The 15670-nt window shown below is 24.5% G+C and overlaps 1 pseudogene; it reads left to right on the plus strand.

The window, feature by feature from the left end:
- The first annotated feature begins 1154 nt into the window (after window positions 1-1154).
- On the plus strand, window positions 1155-1761 carry LOC149057779 (uncharacterized; annotated as a pseudogene).
- Window positions 1762-15670: the final 13909 nt, after the last annotated feature.

Below are 15670 nucleotides of genomic sequence, written 5' to 3' on the forward strand. Positions count from 1 at the left end.
CTCTCGAATATCGGTATTTTTTTTTTTTCAATTTCGTTTTCGGTTTTGAATATCGGTATTTAGTTATTAGGATTTCGATTTCGGTTTTGAATACCGTTATTGATTTTTTTTGTTTTTGATTTCGGTTTTGATATCGATTTCGTTTTTTAACGGTTTTAAACGGTATTCAAAAACGGTATCAAATACCGGTTTCAAGCCCTGATTTATATTATAAGTCAATGAATTTATTATGATAAATTCAAGGTTAAGTTTATCGAAGTAGAAATGGAATCCAAAAAACTATATCTATTACATTTTTTTTTTTTTTTTTTTTTTTTTGTAAAGACTGAAGTAGGTTTACTTTACAGAGATTTATAAAAAAAAAAAACAACCAAATTAAAGTGCAAGTCCAATACTATGCACCGAATCACAAAGGAGCTGTGAAGTTATATTTTATATAAAACAAGTGAATTGAAAGTTTCAAGTTGATGACGAGGATGAGAATGCTGACATTTTAATATGGCACTCTATGTAGTATATTATGACTATTCATTTTTAGCTCATCGCACTGAAAAACGCACTCTAACACATTGAAGATATGGTTATAATTTTACTTTATAATAATTTTAATTACCTACTCGTATACAATATCATCAGATATATTCGGCTATAAGTACATTATTTCTAACTCAAATTTAAAAATCTGTTTACTTCATTCACTCGCTGTATAAAAGATACGTAAAAAGTTTTGTATTGTGTTCATATACAGACAATGGAACTTTCTGGATTTTTGCATATTCAAAGGATTGAGTGACTTTTAATTAACATGGTGTATATATATACTATTATGATGGTAATGCATTAATATAAAGCTATTATTATTTTTGCCAGAAATATGGTGGTGGGTTGTATCTTAAAATATGTTGTTTTTGGGTGAATATTATGTCTACCATAATAATTATTTTTACATCAATACACGCACACAAGAAATATAAATATTGTTTTAAATTAAAATCTATTATAACTATAGTTAATAATTTAATATAACATTTTTTATTATAAAATTATTTTTCCTACTACCTCTTGCAACTTGCTTCTTATGCTTGTAAATTAATTATGAAATATAAAGATACTGTATAGGTAATAATATTATAATACATGAATTATAATATGATTATTTTATTGATTACGTGAAACTACAGTGAATAAACCAAGAAGAGGATTAGGGTTTTATTTTTACTTCAACGTTATCATTTGAATCTCATATTGACTGGATATAGTAGGAAAAGCATTGCGATCCTTAGAGGCTTTATAAGACGACATACAGGAGCTGTCTTATCTGTAAGATGTTTGTTAATATTATTATAAGCTTCTCTTGTTAGATCAATTTTAGAGTATGCGTCTAATATGTATTTTTGGTTTCCAAGGACCAAATGTGACATAATTTAAATTGAACGTGTTTATCATCGTTTCTTGGATATAATTTCTCGATCTATGGGCATTAATCACGATCCCCATGACTACCTATAAACCTGTCTTAATAGCACTCAATTTATCCACTTTGGGCGAATGGAGAATATGAGTGATAGGTATAAAACTTTTAAATGATTTGGTTTTTGGCGTAATAATTGACTCATCTACTTGCTATCTAGAATAGGTTTGTGGATTCCAGGAACAACCCCTTCACGAGACCCTTACTACCTTATTTCAGTAACAAGAAATTGTTTATATGATGACCCTCTGAGGAGAGCTATGTCTAGTAAAAAAATATTTTTTTCTTAATTAGGTTTCTGTTTCCGTTATATTTAACTTTCTGGAGCTTACTAACGTAATATTGCACAACTTTAAGTTTAATGATACTAAAACTAAATATGTTATTATGTAGACTCATTAACATGTAATATATTGTAAAGCCGTATAGAGTTTAATAAGAGAAAATATAACAAAAATTAAAATAGTTATAAATTATTATGAATTATTATAGCTTAAACTTATATAATAGAACAATAAGGTATGTATATGGTATAGGTCACACTTTTTTTTAATTTGCTTTAAGAAATATTAATATAACTAGGTACTTCAATTTATAAAATATAACTATATACCTATATAGGTACCAAATAATTAATAATCATTCAGTTAGTACCTACAAAGATATTTTGAAGTGAATTCGTTAAGTGTAAAGCACTTTCAGAATTTCAAATATTCATTGTAATCATTATAATACTTTACTTATTATCATTTAGTTATTAATTTATTAAGTATCTATGCAATTTATATATTTTAATAGTATACCTACTTTCATACATATATTAATAAGGTGGGTACCTACATTCATTATAGCTGCAGGACAGTTTTGAACATCGACAATTTTATTCTTATTTAGTATAAAATGAATTATAATTTTATCTACTTCACCAAAACAGGCATTTCTACCTTATTAGCTACCAGCTGAATTGATTCCATCGTATCTCTCATCATATCTTTTTTTGATGGCTCTCGGTGGATACTCCTGGCATACTCACTTCTGTCTATTTTCATGTTACCTACTTCACCTAGCGCAATAAATAATTATTCCCTATTTTAATTGCATCACCATATATATATATTATTCTATGAAATCAATCAAACTTTGCACAGAATGTTTTGTCAACTCAACTGAGCTAATGAAACATATATTGTTTTTTCTAATTATACATCGATCACGAAAATTTTTTTTTATATTTATCCGTTACAAGGCATGGTAGTAATTATTATGTTTCATAATACCTCACAAATGATATTAGTATAATAAATTACCACGTCTATAAATGAGTTGAATCAATAAAATTTCCAAAGATTGTAAAATTAAATGACTGTTTTTTAATAATCTACATTCTAGTCATTCTACACTTGGAATCAAGTATGACTAAATGACTGCGAATATACTGCTGAAATAATATTATGCTGAATATTTTATAAAATAAACTAATTACTAATGGAAATCTCTACGTTATGAACATTTAAAATTCCCAACCAGGTATTTACTTATAAATTATTATTTTATACTCCTAACAGCAAACTGATATTCAATATTCATCCCTACAGTCTATGGAAGCTATTACCTACTTATCTATTTAAAGTTAGAATGTTAGATGAGTCAAGAAATCACAGATTACTCCTGAACAAACAATAAAGTTTTTAAGTACTTATTAAAATAATTAAAACACATTATTTAGTCCCTTCTCTATCCGTACACTACACAATATAATAATCAAATAATTATTTACTTTATTGATAGTTATCTTATTGCAGTCTTCCATTTATTGTCAATAACTTTGCATCTTATTGTATTTGACTATCATGATTTTATTTTTAAAATACTATTGTATATGATTAAAAATATATTGGATACAGAAATTATACTTTTATACAACTTTTAACATTTAATTTAAAGTTTATTTTGCTTTTAATAATATACAGTAAACAATTAATATTGACTTAATAAAAGACACTACAAAAACCACTAGGTATCTAATAAGGCTAATATGGCCTTTATATGAAAAATATTTTTGTATACACAATTTTTTACATTTTTTACACAAGAGATTGATGTTGACCAATAAAATGAAACGCATCATAAAATACAAAATTCCCTTTAAAATGTTTTTTTTTTTAATTTAAACTTTGCGGATACAATGAGGTTCAACAATTACGATTAAGAATACAATTAACGATAATAATATTAGTAAGGGGAATCACAAAAATAGTATATAAAAACAGATTGTGATAAGTAACGTAAATAATATAATTTAAAATGAAATAATATTGCCGGACGGTTAACAATGTTAGATAATCATAAGGCGATGATAATATTAAGGAGATAAGGTATTCTTGGAGACCAGTGTGTTTAGGAGAGAAGATAAAAGCAATATTAACGGGGTAAAGATGGAATTTAATTGCGTAATAAATAAAATGATTTATTGTACCTAATGTTCATATGAAATTCGAGTCAAATCATAATATTTGAAATTATAATTAAATGTATTAGCATGATTTCTGGATTCTGGAATGATTTTATTGAATGTAAATTTCGTATTACACGGTAAGAATAAAATGTCCGTTTATATAATACTGAAGACTCCGATAAATATTACACAAAATACAACAATTTTTCAGTCTTGAAAATTCGCAAATTATTTTGAAACAGACATTCATAAAATGTTCAATTTTTATAGATGTGTTAAAAATTTTAAATAAGATTTTTCATTTAACTAGTTAACTGTAAACACTAAACACAGTAGTATTTTATAGTTATTTTAATTTCAAATTTAGATGAAATTAGATATTTAAAAGATTTTAACGATTTTAACGATTTTATGGTTCTTTTGTTGCAATTTAAAAATATTATTTATAAATACTCGAATCTTTTTAAGTATATTATTATATTTTACTAACGCAGAATGAAAATTTCTAATGCAATTTTTTTGTCATTAATAACTACTGTTTTACTAAATGACTAGTAATAAAATAAGCTTATTAATATTATTGGCTGATATTCCGTCTTCGCTCAGAATCGTATTTAGTATACAATGGTTTTATATCGCTGAATTCAAATTCAACACATCCATTACAACGTCCCCTTTTAGATACCTATTGTACTGCCAAGAGGTACACACTTGCAGTGCACCTTTATAGAACTGAAATTGCGTGTTTTATAAAATAATGTTCCGATGGCTTGCCAGTCTTTTGTTTGGGGGGGGGGGGGGGTGAAAGCTTAACCGGGCTCCCTCGTAAGTTTTGTATGAAATTGCCAAGCGGGCACATTTAACATTTTAGACTTTTGCAGTTTTGTAGCAACCTCCATACAAGTTATTACAATTTTAATACAGGGTTACATCTTGTGCCACAATGAATAAATTGTTTTAAGTTATCTCGGAAGTAGTCTATATTACCGCAATATTATGGAAAATACTGTTGTCAAACGAATAACCACTAACAAAAGATTTCACTGATGGTACTAAATAACTATACAATAGGTATGTTCATAATATATTTAAAATATGAAGATGGAGATTTGGAATATTATAATTTATAATAGGTATGAGAAGTTTTTCAAATTTTATTCCTCTAACGGATCATTATGGTTAGGTATTACTTATTAGTTTAACACCCACAAACAAAAGTAAATTTAGTTTAATAATGACTCAATTAAACTTAGTTCTACCTACATATTGATTGCTTTTGAAAATAAAATTTAGAATTTCCGGAACGTTCTGGAAATTGACCTCCGGTTATTGGTACAGAGCTTCATATAGGTAATAGGGAATATCAAGTTATGCTCTAGCTTTGGCGTGAATTTGACAGCTGAATTTTGTCGTTTTTTTTTTACTAAATTCTCTAAATTAAGTGATTGATTTTTTGTGTGGTATTTAATTCCTAAATTCTTTATCTGTTCTGCCTTTTGAATTCTTGTAAGTTAGAACAGTTTACGTTTATATTCATAATATTAATGAAAATAATTAGTAGAAAACACCAATGAAGAATACCAGAATTGGCAGAATTATCAGAGTGGTACCAATAGGTTATTACTTATTACCTACTCATGATGTAAACGAATTTCTGATTGTTTGCCGAGTTACTTTCTCCAGATTCTTAAAAATATCAAATACTATGAATAGAGCTATACCCACTCCCTCGTGTAAACAATTTGACGCACATAATATAGGCGACGAGTCACTTATTAAATGATTGACGTCTACATGCGTGAGGCGAACCTTGATAGGTATAGCTGTTGGTCACTGATTGATTTATAATTTATAATTTATATAAATCAATTCAAGTATGGGTGATATACGATTGCGAACGTTTTTACCTGCTTTTTTTCCGTACAGCGTTGCCAGATTCGTTGTTAGTAAATTATATTTATATTATATATTATTTTAAGTCAGTTTTATAACCCCCACCCTCCAACACACGCAATGTTTTCAGTTTTAAAACAAACACAGGCAAAAACTTTGACAATAATAAATTCTATTAAAAACAAAGTACCTACATAATCTTATAGCCAAAAAAGATAAATCTAGAATTGAATCAACATTAAAAAATAAAAATTATTATAAAATCCATAAGAATCTAATTTTATATTTATAAAAAACTGAGAAGTCCTACAAAAATGTAAATAAAAAATAAAAATACAGAAAAAACATTTTTAAAACTATTTTATTTTTTAAAAATTTATTTGTGTACCTATTTATTTGCTTGTAACTTATTAAACATTATTGAACAGTATTATTAGTAGGTATTCATATATATATATTTTTTAATCAATCAACATTTCAAACATAACCTATTATTTTGTATAATTTTATTTTAGTATGTAACGTAGTTTAATTGCACATTATATTATTTATATATAATGTATATATTTTGAAATATAAACTTGGCAACGTAGCCTAAAAAACCGTTCGCAATTGTTTGGTTTTCGGCTAAAAATACAAATTCATCGACATTCGTCCACAATCGTATTATAAAAAATTTAAAACGTTCGCAATCGTGTTATGCCCTTCATTCTTCAAGTATATGTAAAATTTCTCTTTGAGGATTCATAGTTTATTTGTCTTAAACATAGGCTTATCGATAATAATATATGGAATATGGGTTCATCGTTAATCCATAATATATGATCTAAGGTTAGTATATATTATATTCATCCATGATGTAATTACCTATATATGTTAGTAATTGTAGACATTTAATTATATTTGTTTTAAACTAATATTATTTAATAACTAAACTTATCGTCAGTATAATATTTTAAGATTTGATGAATGACAATTATTTAATTATTCAAAATAAAAATAAATTATCTAGAGAAGTCTTGAAGAAAGTATCAAAAAATCAAAAAAAAACATACAATATTTTTTGAATATTTTACTTGCAAATCGATCATGAGCCCAAAATATGTTTTTTTTTGTTATTATAGTTATAGCCTTATAGGTATTGTGTACAATGTACATAAATATATTAAATATTTATTCATAACTCCTTATTACATGGTGTCAAAACATAAAATACAGAAAAAAAATATAAAATACTCCTTAGTTTAAAATAAACACATTTTTTTGTAATATATTTATGACTATAACACGTTCATTAAGGTATACATTTTTAATTTACGTATATTCACACCAAGCTAAAAAATTTGGAATGAGCCCGTCATTACAATCTAGGGAAAAACAAGTCAACAGACGTCTGTAGCTTCGTCTCCCTCAGGACATTCTCTTAACGAATACCGGAATACTGAAGATTCATCATCAGAAGATCAATGAGAATATACTTATACTATACCTAACTATAATTACTCACTTGTATCACTATCAATGATTCCATGTGTCTAGTATAATTTGATTCATTTCAAAAAATAAATACTTGTATAATAGCACAATGTGTGCTGAAACAAACATTTTAAAGCTATAATAAATACAAAAAAAAAAGTTACTTATATTATGTTATGAATAATTTATAATTATTATTTATTTTCTAAGACTAAGCCTTGGTTGGTGGGCTTTATTGCTTGATGCTATAAAACTAAATTCATTATTGTTAATAGTATGACCACAGAATTCTGATCATCACTCATCACTATTCTGTGATGGTATGACAATAAAATCAATTTTCAAATAACTATTGAAGAATAAAGGTATATAACGATCAATACTAATGTTAAATTATGTATTATAAAATACTAAGTTAAATATTATGATTATCAAATGTTGTACAGGGTTTTTTTTCAAATTTATTGCAATAATTTTAATCTTAAGATATTCTAACTAATTAATCTTTACCTCATATATTTTATGCAAATAGATTCTAATATCTATGTATAACGTATTTATAATGATTACCATTGGTTATATAGACTATATTATTAGTAGAACAATTTGTAAAATTTGTATTGCATTAATTGTATATAAATTATTGGCATTAATTATTCAGTCAGATGAGGTAAACACTTGCATAAAATCGTCGCGTTAGAGTACATTTTTACATCACTTAGAAATTCTACGGATTCAATCAAATCAATATATGTAGTTGAGTTCATCATTTAATCAAAATTAATAAATTTAAAATTAATTATTTCACAGGATTTATAATATTTTATTGTATTCTTATGTATACAATACTGTAAATATTTTTTGTAAATTTCAATGACCTATGCTTCCAAGGGTTAATTTAAATAAAAATATAATACCTATATTTTACATATTTTATAAAATATATATTCATGCATATTTTTATAAGTTTTGAACTTTTAATTTTTTTAGAAATTCAATAGAATCATATACATTATTTTGTTGGGAGAGTTCAATACGATCAATAACCATTGTCCATTTACCATAAGAATTTTATAACTGAAAATTTAAAAAAATTTGAATAAAGCCACATAGATTTTATGAAGAATTAAAGTTCAAATTTAACGAAGAAGGTATAACGTATTATATAAGTGCTTTATCTTCTAACTGTTTTGGATATTTTGTAATTATTTAAAAAATGATAATCTTATGAACATTTAAATAATTCCTAATTTTTTGAATTTATTATAGTGTATCACTTTTTAATTTTTATGCATACTAGCACGGATAGCTAGTTTTGAAATCTTCAAAGTATTTAGACTAATTTTAAATTATTTATAAAATATTATCAACAATCAACATATTGTTATCATATATATATTTTTAAATTTGGTACCTAAAATGTAATTTATGTGAAATAAATAATTATTTATATACTTACAAAACAACAAGAATTTTCAAAGTTGTATGTTTAACTTTAAAAGTTGTGTTTGTATACCTAATACTTTTCAGCTTTAGTTTATTTATTTGTTTGTTTTTAAAACCACAAAAAGACGATGAGTCTCTACTCATACAGAATACAATACGGTTTATATAAAATAAATAAAATTATGGTGTACTATGATTATATCTAAAAAATACAAGTATATTAACAATATTGATTTAACTACTAAATTAAAGGCTTAATTTAAATTGATTACGATTTTGTTTTAAAAATTTGGCTTAATATTACATATGAATCTAGAAATCGGTACTTAGTACTAAATTCAAACATTAAAATGGTAAAAAGACGATTATTTCCACGGTTGAAAACTGAAACTTTAAATGTATTAAAATTATCAATTGATTAAAAAAAATTATTTTATGGTATAGTTCTAAAATAGTTTGTATTAAATATTTATAATCGTACCTATACTTGCTAGTTATTGCATAGCTATAACCACTTGGCACTTACTAATATTTAAATAAAAGTGATAAACGCGCTAAAATAATTCGTTTTATAATCCTATAAGAGGAAAAGTTTTAATTATTCATTGTAATTGAATACTTATATACTTTCTTTTCAAAAACGCTAATATATTTTCATTACGAAGTCAATCATTAATTTACTTGAAAATGAAAATAATGTAAAAGGAATGAGTAAAATAAATGAGCGTGTGAAGCTATATCATTACGGTGGTCGATGTTCGTTAATGGAATAATGAAAAAAAAATTGAAAACCTATTAGAAATTCATTAGAAATATATTGCTATTTTAATTTTGTATTTTTTCCTTGACCGATCAAAAGTTAAACATTATTCAGTTGAAATTATGTCAATAACATTGTAATTTCAATGCACTGTTATACTTATAAAATTTAATATTTAATGCGGATTATGTTATAGTTCTTATTTTTTAAAAACAAATACTGAAACACAAATGATAGGTTAGTTAACAACGCCGAAGTGTTATTATAAGCTAGTGATTTGTAGTAATTTAAAGTATTATTGTTTTTTTTTCAGTTTATTTAAATAAACTATAATATTGTTCTAAGATTAAAGTTTGTATTTGATCATTCGTATCTTAAGTAATCAAAATTTTTGTTCCAAGTAGTATGAATATTATATTTATCACATTTTATTTTGTAGATATTTCATTTTTAAATCCCAATATTAATTAGAACGTTTAAATTAAAAAAAAAAAAAGATTTATTTGATAATTTATATTTATACATTTGAAAGTTCAAAATATATATGATTAGATACATTGATAAAAATATAAAGTAGATTAAAAAAGTGTTCTCCAAAAAACATTTATTTTACTATATGTATTCAAGATTTAGTGTATTCTACTTAAATTACTTATTTTAAATAAAGTTGAGCTAAGAACTTATAACTACCCATCCATTAAACTGATACAACCATCAAACTTATTAACGTATTGATAATGTGTGTGTAAATATTTTTGTGGTCAGTTGCTACGCAACATTAACCAACAAAATAATATTTGAAGTGTACTTATAGGTCCTATTTTATCCTTATTTCTGTGAACGACTAAAAACGATTTTTTTCTGATGTATTTTCAATTAATGGAACTTTCGTTGTATAACAAAAAAACTTTTAGGGTTCGAACATTGAAGTGGCTCAAATAATTTATTCGTAAAAACTAATAATTGCAGTGCATCATTTAATTTTATAATTATTAATAAAATACATGTTTTAACAATATGTAATAAAATTTACTATAGAGTGTCTGCTATTGTTATTTCAGTTAATAAACGATATAGGAACGGGGGACAGTATTGTGATGAACAGTTCCCATCCGTTTCTGGTTTTTAAACTGGCAAAAAAGAGTGCCTGCAGGTATGGTTAAAAAATCATGTTTTATTATAATATAATAGTATCTTTTTTAAGATATTATGTGTTTATATATTTTGAAGGATTCGAAATTGCATTAGTATAACTTCATACATATTATACTTACTCGGAAGTCCATAATGTGAATATTTACCGCATTATTTTGAAATAATGATCTCATATAATTTAATCAAGACGTATAAATTATTATTAGAAATTAAAATTGTTTCTTATTTATATTGAACATAATAAATATAATTTTTTTTATATACTTTTATATATTTTGTATATATAATCTTTATTTTTAGTTAATAGTATTATAATACTTATAATAATTTTGTTTATTTTATAAAACGTTAGAATTTTAAAATGTTCATAATTTGCTTCAAAATGTAAGCATAAAAGCTGTCTACGTCGCGGGACTGAATAATATTTAAATATTAATTAAAATTTGATAGGAAAATGTTTTTTATACTAAGTACTACAGAGTAAAATTGATTACTTTGAAGATATAATTTGCTACGTCCTCCTAAGATTTAATGAAAACAAATACGATTAAATAGAAAGAGAATAATTTTCAGTAACATTTAAATCATTAATGAGGAACTATGATATTTATTGACTATTTAATTATCAATTTAATAACAAATATTATTCTTATAAAAATCTAACTTCACTGATTCATTATAAAGATTTTTTTTAATTTCGTTCTTACATTAATGTATGATATAAATGTTGTCTCACGTTGATCTAACTATTCAATATTAAATTTTTTTTTCTATTTAAATCATAGACACGTAGCGCTACATCTTTAGTTTATTATTTAATTGTTTTAATAGTGAAAATATAAATACTTAAAAGTTTATAAAAATTGTGAATCTGATTATAAGAACAATATTGATCGTAAAAAGATTTATCTAAGTCAAGTGGTTTATGTTATAGAATTGTTTTAATATTCTATATGTTTTTGGTTAAATTAATTTGTAACGTAATAACTTTTTTAACAATATGATTTTTGAGAATTTGCTAATATGAGTAATGAGTATATTGTTTACTTATCATATAATATTAATAATTGTTTTCAATGTTTTCATACGTTTAATTAACATATTTTTTTTGGTCTTTAAGAGACACCCAATCATATTTTCATGGATGTACCCCTTCTTAAACTGCCAGATTAAATTTAAAATTCATAGATATTTTGATCAAATATAAAATATAGGTTAAAAATTGTTTTCAATCATTATAACAATTTTTTTTCTTCAACCAATGAAAACCATACATAAGTACAAAAAAAAAAAATTAAATTTCGGGAACATAATTCTTGTGTTAGCTCATTTTTAAAATGTGAATTATTTGAAACCCTCTCTTACCTAACCCCTCCACTACATACTATAGATAACAGTTATTATGTACCACCAGTAATTCCATGTGGGCCCAGTGGTTTGGTTATTAACGAGTGTGTCGTACATTTTGCTTCATATATATACATATGGGTAATTAAAGTATGGAAATATAGGATAATTATTATTATACGTTCTAATCAAAATTCACGTATTAATTTGGATTCATTTTAGGCTTACAAAATTGTTAGTTGGTAAAGCGATTAAAAGTTTAGATAAATGATAATTTTTGTATCATATAAAGATATTAAAATTGTATTGCACTAATAAACAAATTGCCTGAATCTATTAGATCTGGCTTTAAAAATATAATTTTAGATTGTAAATTATTCACCACGAATTTATTGTAGCATAATAAGTAGTGTATTTTGATTTGAGTGTTAAAATGAAAAATGCCTTTGTACAGTTCATTAAATATATTATATTGTTTATATCAATTGAAATGTTTTCAGTCATTGGAAGCGATCGGCTCGATTGAATTTTAATGTTCATTGAAGTGTGTTTATGCTGATATTTTTTGCAATAGCTATTAACTAATAAATAAGTATTAAATATTAGGTAGGTACTCGTTTAGTCATACGTATTATGATTTATAAAGGGTTTTATATGATCTATACTTAATGCAATGTTGATGTTGATAATGTCTCAATTTTCTATACATAGAATTCCAATAAGACAAACAGATTCATTATTTCATATTGCAGCTTGAATACATTATATATTGTCTATACTTTTGAAAATATACGTCTTGAAATTAAATTTCTTCTAGATTTTCAAATTGTTGTACTTTTATATGAGATTTTTAATATTTGTATTATTATTTTATTATTTTATTTTTTTAGATAATATATAGTAGTACACAATGTTTTTCAGGCGCATATTGTGCGTATTACATTTTTTTTATAATGCAGCTCGTTGATATATATTATATATATATATATATATATATATATATATATATATAATATTATTTATTATAATATGCCAATCTACTTTTCTATATATTTATCTGAATAAAAAAGTGTTCATATTTTATTTAGGGATTTTTTATTGGAAATTGTTGTTGAGTATGACCATTTGAGTTTTGCCTATACACATTCTGTTAATTAATCAAAGAAATATTTCTATATTTATAAATTTTTAAGCGACAATTAAATTAAATATTTAATACAATAAAATCGACTTCCACTCACTGGCTCAAAAGATTAACAGAAATAATTGTTCCTCTTTACGAAGAGCGAACGTCGTGATTGAATATATCTAAAAAATAATCTTCAACCACAAGTATATATAGTGTCTATCCATTAACAATAATAACGATATTTTGGCCAAAAATTAAATCCAATCCAAATTAAGTGATAGTAATAGCGATGCTATTTCACCCGTCACCATAGCTCAAAATCCATTTTTCGTATCACAATAATTTGTCATTGAATTAAAATTGAACACATCTTTATTGTGACCTACTTGATGATAAATAAACATTCAGTACTTTCTATATAATATTATTGTGAGTTTCTAGTTTTTTCTATTTATTGAGACACCAGAGTGCAGTTGTTACTCAACTATGATCTTGGGAAAGACAATCTTAAAAGTTTTTATACATATATATATATATATATATATTTCATTTACTGACATTTAATGTATTGAAAACGTTCATAAACCATTCGGAACTATATTATGGACATTCAACATAACGTCAATGGCGTAGGTTCTAGGTACCTACATCGCCCTCACATGAATATACATGATCGTTATAGTTCAAACTTCCGACTGAATATATAGCTTTGGACCTTTGTACATTATGAGCAAATAACTCATTTTTTTGTCCGCTATACATATTATGATAAAAGAAACATTTTTGTGTTTCAAAAAATAAAATAATATTATATTATTAAGACCTTATAAATTATATTGATATTAAGTGTATTTGATTCGATTATAATTTAAAAAGCTATTATTATTTTTCTTAAAAAAACAATTACTTAAATAAGTGGATATCACTCTGCTGTACACTAGGCTACAAAAGTGGGTAACTGTAGTGGGTGGAATTAAATTTGAATTCAATGATATTATATCATTGTATACCTATAAGAAAAACGCTTCTGAGCGGAAATGATTTATCTGTCTAGGATATAATAGATTATTAAAATTTTCAAATCTTAGATTTAAAAAGAAAATTTTAATGCATTTTTAGCTTAAAATAATTTGCGAATTTTCGTGATTTTTACGTATTTTCAAACTTTGAATGCTCATAAAAAAAATTATGTCTATAAATTTCTTTTACTTTTCAACTGCTATTGTTAAAATATGTTAGGAGCCATGTATTAAATTTTTAAATCTTAGATTTAAAAAGAAAAATTTTTATGAATTTTTATCTAAGATAATTTGAACATTGCCGTAATTTTTACGTATTTAGTCAAAATTTGAACTTTAAATGCTTATAAAAAAAAATTGTGCCTATGTATTTAAGTATTTTCAATAGTTTTCAACTGCTATTGAAACAATATGTTAGAAGCTTTAAATTAAATTTTGAAGATTTTTGATCCATCCAGTATAATTTTAGTGTCATTAATAGAAAAAAGAAATAAAAAAGTTGAAAAATTAAAATGTCAGTAAACAGCTCAAAACTAATCAAAATATTTTGAAAATTTTATTAAATATAGAAAATGCCTATATAAACATTCAGTGAAAATTTAAAGTATTTGTGGTCATTTGTTTTAGAATTACACCAAAATAAGAAAATCCAATGTTGTAGGACTTTAAATTTCAAACGCTCATAAAAATTTAATTTGAATTCTTGGTGGAAATTTTTTTTTGTGATAAAGATTGACAAATTTGTGAGAAATCTTGTATTAAATTTTCAAGCTTTTCTACTCAACAAATAAATTTTTATCGATATTAATTTTGAAAAATTAATAGTGATCGAAAATCACATGTGTCTTTAAATAGTTCAACTTAAGTCAAAATGTTTGGAAAATCGCACGGTCGATAGGATATACTTATATAAACATTTGGTGAAAATTTCATGTCCCTATGATCATTTGTTTTAAAGCTACGTCAAAAACTTTTTAATACGTTTATCTCGATTATTTTGAAAAATATTGAGAATTTTGACTCCCCAAAGTACCAACTAGATTCACTTTCTGATCTAACAAGGTACTGAAGTTGAAAATCGAAGCATTTTTACGGCCCCAAAACGTGATGACAGACACACAAAAAAATAAAAATAAAAACAGACATCATGGTAAAATCAATACATTCATCGCTCAGCTAAGAATCTAAAATTTAAAAAAACATTACATTATTTTTAAATTAATGCAGGAGGAATAAGTTGCATTAAGCTGAATTAATGTTTTATTGCTTGTTGTATAAACAAATGAAATGAGTGTACCTATTCTTTGTTCAGTTAAACAAATACCACCAACTAAAGTTGAACTAATTAACTTGCTATCTTGTCATATCAATCATATTCTATTCATGCTATTAATGTGATATTTTTGAAATCAAAACTAAGTAAATAATTTTTTTTTATCTTCATTTATTTGGCAATATAAATGTTTTAAAAACAGTTTTTTTGTAATGTATTAAGTTTTAATAGCAATCATTAAAAACA

Source organism: Diuraphis noxia, unplaced genomic scaffold (genome assembly GCF_037042655.1).
Source record: "Diuraphis noxia isolate RWA-SAM2 unplaced genomic scaffold, SU_Dnox_SAM2 contig0003, whole genome shotgun sequence".
NCBI classification, from domain to species: Eukaryota; Metazoa; Arthropoda; class Insecta; order Hemiptera; family Aphididae; genus Diuraphis; species Diuraphis noxia.